Here is an 8,956-nt window from a genome sequence, read left to right on the forward strand (position 1 = left end):
TTGTTATATCAGAGTGTATCATCATGAGGAAAATAGAAAATATTATTTGAAGTAATTTTCATTTTACTATACTTAAAATTGATATTGGAGTTTCCTTCTTTTGGAATACCTCCGAGAAGCTGGGATTTTCATTCTTAAAATGAATAACTTACTTTGGTAATGTGAATGCCAATATAAATTCTCGTGTAGAGAAAATTATTCACTGATCCAGAGAAATGGTTGGCCAGACCTACAATATGACTTTGTACCTCACTTTTGGGGATAAACAGGCCATAGAAAATATAAAAAAGACAGATCCATCAGGAAAGAAGAAAGAACCAAGAAGAACATAATAAATATATCCTCTTTGGGGTGAAACTCAGAATAGAACAGTTATGTAGTCAACAAAGAAGCAGAAACTACATGATGCAACACAAGGAAAGAGAATAATTGAGAAGATGAATACCATCTAGTAAAAAAAAAAATATTTCCCCCAATGTAACGTAAATTATAACACAGGCAGCCAAGCTACAGTAATATGTAACTGCATTGCAATTAATGCAGAATATACTGCCATGTTGTCTGGGTACTATAACTTTATTCTTTCACTTATTTATTCTTATTTCTCTATTTCTTTTTTAATTCTATTTTTGTTTATTTGACATTTCAATTTTGGAATTTCTCAGATTCCAAGCCTAATTACTTTTATCTTATCACATTCCTCAGTCAGTCTTCTCTCCTTTCATAATTTGCCTTTTAGTTATTTTTACTGACTCTCAGACCCATGTCAGGGTTCTTGGAATGTTCCAAGGTGTGATATTGAGCTTCTTTTTGAAATGTAACATTTTAATATTATAAATGCAGTATGTTCAAGTCTTCAATTCTATTACCAAAAAATAGATTGATAAAACATATTTTTCCAACATATTTCTTCTCCTTAGTAAATGATACCAAAATATAACTAGTTCTTAAACTAAAGAAACTCAGTCATTTTTGTTATTACTTATCCATTCCAACTGGTTCTATCTATGAGAGAGATAAATTTTATTTTCCTTTGTATCTATTGTTGTTATACCATTGTTGAGTATCCGAATCCTTATCAGTCCTGCTGTTTTTCTGTCTTTTCAGCAAAACTCTCCACTCACAATAACCAACAGGCCTTTAGATGTATACATACTCTGAAAAAATACTGTGTTTCCATGTAAACACTCTGTCCATATAAATACACAAACTTGCCAGTAATCCCCACCCTGCATAATAGTATTAAGCCTGTTAAAATGAGTCAGCTGAAACTGACACATCATTAACATCTACTTTTTCAGGTTTTCAAAAATATATGAGAATTTAATAAAATATGTAAGAGTATAAAGAATGGATCACCTTCTGTTTTGTAAATTTATTTAGTGTTGCTTCCATTTTCCATGGATACCAGGCTATTCATAGTTTCTATTCCTTCTTGTTTACTTCTTAGCAATTTATATCTTTCAAATATTTGATCCCCATCTTCTTGGTTAAAATATTTGTGAGCATGAGTTGTTCATAGTGTTATTTTATTTTCTTAGTGTCTGTTGGATCTGTAGAATTGTCTCCTCTTTCATTTCTGATATTAGTCATTTAAATTTTATTCCTTTCTCTCTTTTCCTCTTTCTCTTCCACCCCCCCCCCACCGTTTGGCTTATCAATTTTACTGATCTCCTAAGTACCCAGTATTTAGTTTTGTTGATTTGCTCATTTCCTACTTTCAATTCTATTGATTTCTGCTCTAAGAATTATTATGCATAGCCTTCTGCTTAACTGGGATTTAATACGTTTTTCTTCATCTTGCTTCCTAAATTGAAAAATTTAGATTGTTGGTTTTTATCTTCTTTTCAAATGTATATATTCAATGCTATAATTTATTGTTTTTATCCCCAAAATTTTATTGTTACATTTTCACTTTTAAATACTTTTAGGTGTTTGAGCAGCACATTTACTAAAGCTGGAAGGATACAAGGAACATTAGCATCGCCCCTGTATAGGGATGGCATCCAAATTCATCAAATTCACTCAAATACTTCACATCTTTTGTTAGGGTAAAGGAAGGGTGTGGAAAATGGGGAGAAAGAGTGAACCAGTGCATTCATACTATTCAGTATATACTATGTGGAAAATGAACAATGTAACCTGTGGACAGGGAGGGAGGTAAGGGGGAACACAAGGGAATGCAAAGGAATGGGTGGCATTCCTGTCTAAAACAGGAAGTGTATTCATTACCCAATTTATGAAATAGTGTAGTAAACCCTCTGTATATAACACTTTAATTATAATAAAATTGTATTTTAAAATAGTTTTAAATTTTTTTCTCATGGTTAAAATTGTCTTCAGCTACTGTTAATTTATTTTTAGTCTACTCTTTCACCTCCCACTGTTCTTGTTAAATTTTTAATTGACTCCTACTTTGGAAGAGATATTAAACTGTACACAGCCATCCTCTATATTCTATCCTTCTTCTGCATCTATGGTTCCTGGACGACTCCCTTCATGTCACCAATAATGATCTCTTCAGTGATGTTCAAATATTCCACTTTCTCCCCCTATGCTAAGTATTGGCTATTTCCACTCTCCTCCCTGTCATTTATTCATCCTTCCTGTTCCAGCTTAAATACCACCTTCCTAGAGATGCCTCCTGTGACTTCTCAATCACTCCTCATCAGAAAACATGGTGTTATTTTCTTCTTAGCCTCATTACCATCCTAATAGTTATTTTGTTTTCTTATTTACTCTTACTTATTTTTGCCTGCCTTCTCCAGGCTGGAATGAAAGCAACAAGGCACAGTTCACTATCTATTTCTCTATTGTGTCTTCTTAGCCTTGAGTGATGCCTATTGTAAAAGTGATTATGGTAAAGAGAAAATTAACACATAAAGGAATCATGATTTTGTGAAATTAACCTAATAATTTTCTCAATAGGTTCATGAAACAGGAACTAGGATTTCAAGAATTTACTTATTTACTAATTTATTTCTTCAAGGTACAAAATGCTTAAGTGGTAAAAGTGTAGTTGCAATTTAAGCTTGGACACATTTTTTCATATATTTGAAAACATTATATTTATATATATTTGTAATTTATTGCAATAGACAGTAGAGAATCTAATAGGTAAAATAAGGATACTAGATTGATGTTATATAATATGTAGAAAATATTCACTGTAATCATTGCACCACTTTACTTTTGCTTGTTTGTCTTTGGGTCTACTAAGGTTTGGATTTAGAGTCCTGAATTTATTCCCATTCTTTCTAGCTGATTTCACTTTTTCTTTATTTTCCAAATGGGTTTTGATGATATTTGCTTTTCCTCCAACACAGCTGCAATTACATATATGAATCACCAAGCCTGTCTTGTTTATTGAGGTGTAGATCTTGCTAACTTTGTGTTGGTTCTGGTCTCAAAATATAATCTTCTTTTTTTTTATTGTAAAGATACTATACAGAGGGTTACAGTTACATGAGTGAGGTAATGAGTACACTTCCTCTTGAACATTGTTACCCCCTCCATTGTTTTCCCCCTACCATCTCCTCCCTCCCTCCCTTCCCCGAGGTTCTTTTTTTTTTTTTATTGTGATTAAGTGATTACATAATTTCTGGAAATTCACAGTATTGTGGAATAATGATGCTCATTTAAAGTCACAAGTTCATTCTAACTTTCCTGGAGCAAATTGTCTATCACAGTCTGTAATATATAACGGTGTTCACATGTTATATACCATATATGTGATCAGCAGCATGGGGATATTTGGTAGTGGTTCAACCAGATGAGTGGGAGTTCTTTGTTTCTTAAGTCCTGTTAGTTTTGTCATATCACCTAACATTTTGGATTTAGCATCCACTTATCAGGGAGACCATGTACTGTTTGTCTCTTCGTTCTTGGCTTACCTCGCTCAACATGATTCCTTCTAGCTCCATCCATTTCCCTGCAAATGCCATTATTTTGTCATTTCTAATGGCTGCATAATATTCCATTGTGTATAGATACCACAATTTTTGGATCCATTCATCTGTGGTGGGGCATCTAGGTTGTTTCCATATCCTAGCTATTGCGAACAGTGCTGCAATAAACATGGAGGTGCATGTGTCCTTGTATATTGGTTCCTGTTGTTCAGGGTAGATGCCTAGAAGTGGTATGACTGGGTCGTAAGAGAGGTCAATCTTTAGCTTTCTAAGGACCCTCCAGACTGCTTTCCAAAGTGGTTGTATAAGTGTACATTCCCACCAGCAGTGTAATAGCGTTCCTCGTTCTCCACATCCCCTCCAGCATTTGTCCTTGGCTGATTTGTGGATGTGGGACATTCTGACTGGGGTAAGGTGGTATCTCAGGGTTGTCTTTATTTGCATTTCCTTCACCACCAGGGATGATGAACATTTCCTCATGTGTTTCTTTACCATTTTTATTTCTTCATTTGAGAAGTCCCTCTTTAGTTCCCTTGCCCATTTAGTAATTGGTTTGTTAGATTTGGGAGGGATTAGTTTCTTGAGTTCCCTGTATATACAGGATGTTAACCCCTTGTCTGATATATTGCTGGTAAATATTTTTTCCCAATTAGTTGGTTGTCTTTCTAGCTTGGTTGCGATAGCTTTATCTGTGCAGAAGCTTTTTATTTTAAGGTAGTCCCATTTGTCGAGTCTCTCTCCAACTTGTTGTGACCCTGGGACTCTGTTCAGGAAGTTCCTTCCTGTGCCTATTAGTTCAAGTGTCTCTCCTACTCTGTCCTGCAGTAGTTTCAGAGATTCAGGTCTAATGTTAAGGTCTTTAATCCATTTTGAGTTGATGTTGGTGCATGGTGATAGGCTGAGGTCCACTTTTAGTTTTCTGCATGTGGCTGCCCAGTTTTCCCAGCACCAGCGGTTGAAGAGGCTGTGTTTCTTCCATTGTATGTCTTTGGCTCCTTTGTCGAATATCAGCTGGCTATAGGCATGTGGATTTATTTCTTGATCTTCTATTCTGTTCCATTGGTCTTCGGGTCTGTTTTTGTGCCAGTACCATGCTGTCTTTGTTATTATAGCTCTGTAGTAGAGTTTGAAGTTCGGCATGGATAGCCCTCCCATATTGTCTTTATCCCCTAGAATTGTTTTGGCTATTCTAGGTCTTTTGTTGTTCCATATGAATTTTTGGACTGTTTTCTGTATTTCAGTGATGTAAGTCATTGGGATTTTAATAGGCATTGCGTTGAATTTGTATATTAGTTTTGGAAGTATTACCATCTTTACTATATTAAGTCAGCCTATCCAGGAGCATGGGAGGTCTTTCCATTTCCTAGTGTCTTCTGCAATTTCTTTCTTTAACTTTTTATAGTTCTCATTAAATAGTTCTTTTACATCTTTGGTTAGGTTAATTCCTAAATATTTTCTTTTTCGGGAGGTTATTGTGAATGGGGTTGCTCCCTTTATTTCCCTCTCTTCCTGTACATTATCAGTGTATAGGAAGGCAACTGATTTTTGTGGGTTTATTTTGTATCCTGTTATTTTGCCAAAGTGATTTATGATTTCTAAGAGTTTGGGGATGGAGTTTTTGGGATCGTGGAGGTATAGTATCATGTCATCTGCAAAAAGGGATAGTTTAACTTCTTCTTTCCCTATGTGAATCCCTTTAATGTCTTTTTCTTGCCTTATTGCCCTGGCTAAGGGTTCTAGGACTATATTGAAGAGGAGTGGAGACAGTGGGCATCCTTGCCTTGTTCCTGATTTTAGGAGAATTGGTTGTAGCTTTTCCCCATTAAGTATAATATTGGCTATTGGTCTGTCATAAATGGCTTTTATTGTTTTTAGAAATGTTCCTTCTATTCCTATTTTCTCCAGAGCTTTTAGCATGAATGAATGTTGAATTTTGTCAAAGGCCTTTTCTGCATCTGTGGCGAGAATCATGTGATTCTTGACCTTGGCTGTGTTGATATGTTGGATTACATTTATTGACTTACGTATGTTAAACCATCCCTGTGTCTCTGGGATGAAGCCTACTTGGTCATAGTGAATTTTTTTTTATGTGTTTCTGGATTCTGTTAGCTAGAATCTTGTTAAGGATCTTTGCATCTGTGTTCATCAAGGAGATTGGCCTGTAATTCTCCTTTTTGGTTGGGTCTTTGCCTGTTTTGGGGATGAGTGTGATATTGGCTTCGTAGAATGAGTTTGGGATAGCTCCCTCCTTCTCTGTTTCTCTGAAGAGCTTGAGGAGTATGGGTATTAGTTCTTGTTTAAAGGTCTTATAGAATTCTGCTGTGAATCCATCTGGTCCTGGGCTTTTTTTTGTTGGAAGACTTTTGATAGCTTCCTGTATCTCATTATAGGATATTGGCTTATTTAATTGGTTAACTCCTTCTTTGCTCAGTTTGGGCAACTTGTATTTCTCTAAAAATGCATCCATTTCTGCCCGATTTTCTTCCTTTAGAGAGTATAGCTTTTGAAAGTAGTCTGTTAGAATTGTTTGGATATCTTGGGTACGTGTTGTGATGTTTCCCGTGGCATCCCTAATCCTATTAATATGGGTTTCCTCTCTTCTTTTTTTAATTAATCTAGCCAATGGGACATCAATTTTGTTTATTTTTTCAAAGAACCAGCTTTTTGTTTGGTTTATTTTGGTTATGGTTTTCTGATTTTCTAATTGGTTAATCTCTGCTTTTAATTTGGTTATATGGCTTCGACTATTAGCTTTAGGTACCATTTTTTCTTATTTTTCTAGCTGTTTTAATTGCAACATGAGATTATTTACTTGGTCTGTCTCCATTCTCTTGATGTGGGCACTGAGGGCTATAAATTAGCCCCTCAGGACTGCTTTTGCTGTGTCCCACAAGTTCCTTTGTGAGGTGTTTTCATTTTCATTGAGTTGTAGGAAATGCTTTATTTCTTCTCTGATCTCTTCTGTTATCCAGGTATTGTTAAGGAGTGTGCTGTTCAATTTACATGTATTAGAGAAATTTCTGCGGTATGCTTTGTTATTGAGAGCTAGCTTGATTCCACTGTGGTCAGATAGGATACAGGGGATTATGTAGATCCCTTTGTATTTGCTTAAGTTCCTTGCATGAACTATGATATGGTCTATTTTGGAGAAAGTTCCGTGAGCTGCTCAGAAGAATGTGTACTGTGTTGTTTTAGGGTGAAATACTAGGTAGATGTCAGTTAATTCCGCTTGGAGTATGGCCTCTCTTAATTTGGTAGCTTCTTTGCCAATCCTCTGGTTGGTCGACCTGTCCTTTGGTGAGAGTGGTGTGTTAAAGTCTCCTAGTATTATCGTATTGGGATTTTATTCTGTAAGTTTGAGAGCATTTGTTTGACATATCTGGGTGCACCAATATTTGGGGCATATAAGTTGATGATGGTTATATCCTCCTCTTGGATTGTTCCCTTTATTAATATGTAGTGTCCGTCCTTGTCTTTCTGTACTGATTTTAATGAAAAGTTTATTTTGTCAGATATCAGGATAGCTACACCTGCTTTCTTATTGGGGGCGTTTGATTGGTAGATCCTTTTCCACCCCTTCACTCTGAGTTTGTTTGTATGTTTAGCTGAGAGGTGGGTCTCCTGAAGGCAACAGATGGATGGGTCTTGTTTTCTGATCCAGTCCTCAGTTCGTTTTTTTTTTTTTTTTTTTTTTTTATTTGAGAACATACTGTACAGAGGGGCTACAATTACATGGGCAGGATAATGCATACATTTCTTACCAAGCATTGCAGCCTCCTCCTTTGTTTACCCTTCACCTCCCTTCCCCGCCTCCCCCCTCCCCCCACCCAATTATACCCCCTCCCCCCCCACATCGACATTGTAAAGCTGGTTTTGACATGACATTTTGTACTTCTCATTGTTGCAACAGCTCCACCTGAATCCTTAAACGACTTGTTTGTCCCCATCTCCTCCACATGTTATACTGACATCAAATATAGTGAAAGCGGGGGTTACACTGTGGGGGAGGGACATACAAAGCAACAAAGAAATAATCTTATAAATGCGTTAGAAACACATGCATGAAAGAAACGAAAACATTAAAATACATATTTAAGGGTTCATTTTCCTAACATCACATTATCTGACCTTTTCCGCTTGACTCATACCTATACTATATATTGCAAATAAGGGAAACAATGGGACCTATACTTCTTTGGGCCTGGCTAGTTCGTTTTTTTTAATTGGCGAATTCAGCCCATTTATATTAAGAGAAAGTATAGAGAGATGCATTGTTGTCCCTGCCATTCCGTTTCCCTAAGTTTTTCTTCTTTCCTTTCCTCCTGTGCTTGCTCAGTTAGACTTTGAGTAACTCCTGTTTGGGGCAGGCCCCAGTTCCTGGTTGCTTTCTTCAGGTTGTGTCCCCCCTCTTAGAATTCTTTGTAATGCTGGCTTAATGTTTATGTATTCATTTAGTTTTTCTTTGCTATTAAAAGTTTTCAGTTCTCCATCGAATGTGAATGCTAGCTTTGTCGGGTATATCAGTCTGGGTTGGCAGTTATTGGCTCTCAGGGCTCGTATGGTGCTTTCCCAGGCTTTTCTTGCATTCATTGTTTGTGTGGAGAGATCTGCAGTGATTCTTTTTTTTTCCCCGTTGTAGTATAGCTCCTTCTTCATTTTTGCTGCATGCAGGATTGTTTCCTTATTATTCAGATCTATCATTTTTACTATAATGTGTCTAGAAGTGTTTCTCCTGGGGTCTTGCTTGTTGGGTGTTCGATAAGCTTTTGTGATGTAGTTAAGATGGTCGTTTTTGAGATGGGGAAAATTTTCATTGATTATATTGTTAAATAGGTGTTGCATTCCCTTGCTCTGGAATTCCTCACCTTCGTCCACTCCAATTATGCGAAGGTTAAATTTTTTAGCATTATCTGCTTGCTCTTGAATATCCCTTTGGTTTAATTTGAGTGATTTTTCCATATCTGTCACTTTTTGGTCCACTTGGTGTATTCTGTCTTCTGTATCTGACACTCTACCTTCCATTTCATTCACTCTGTTGACAGTGGCTT

The 8,956-nt window shown here is 36.3% G+C and overlaps 1 non-coding gene across 1 annotated transcript; it reads left to right on the forward strand.

Moving 5' to 3' along the window:
• Positions 1-1,931: 1,931 nt before the first annotated feature.
• On the forward strand, positions 1,932-2,034 carry LOC138834248 (U6 spliceosomal RNA). The gene has a single exon (XR_011374022.1). It is a non-coding gene; the product is annotated as a U6 spliceosomal RNA (small nuclear RNA).
• The last annotated feature ends 6,922 nt before the right edge of the window (positions 2,035-8,956 follow it).

Source organism: Dipodomys merriami, unplaced genomic scaffold, assembly GCF_024711535.1.
Source record: "Dipodomys merriami isolate MVZ:Mamm:240054 unplaced genomic scaffold, mDipMer1.0.p SCAF_21, whole genome shotgun sequence".
Classification (NCBI taxonomy): Eukaryota; Metazoa; Chordata; class Mammalia; order Rodentia; family Heteromyidae; genus Dipodomys; species Dipodomys merriami.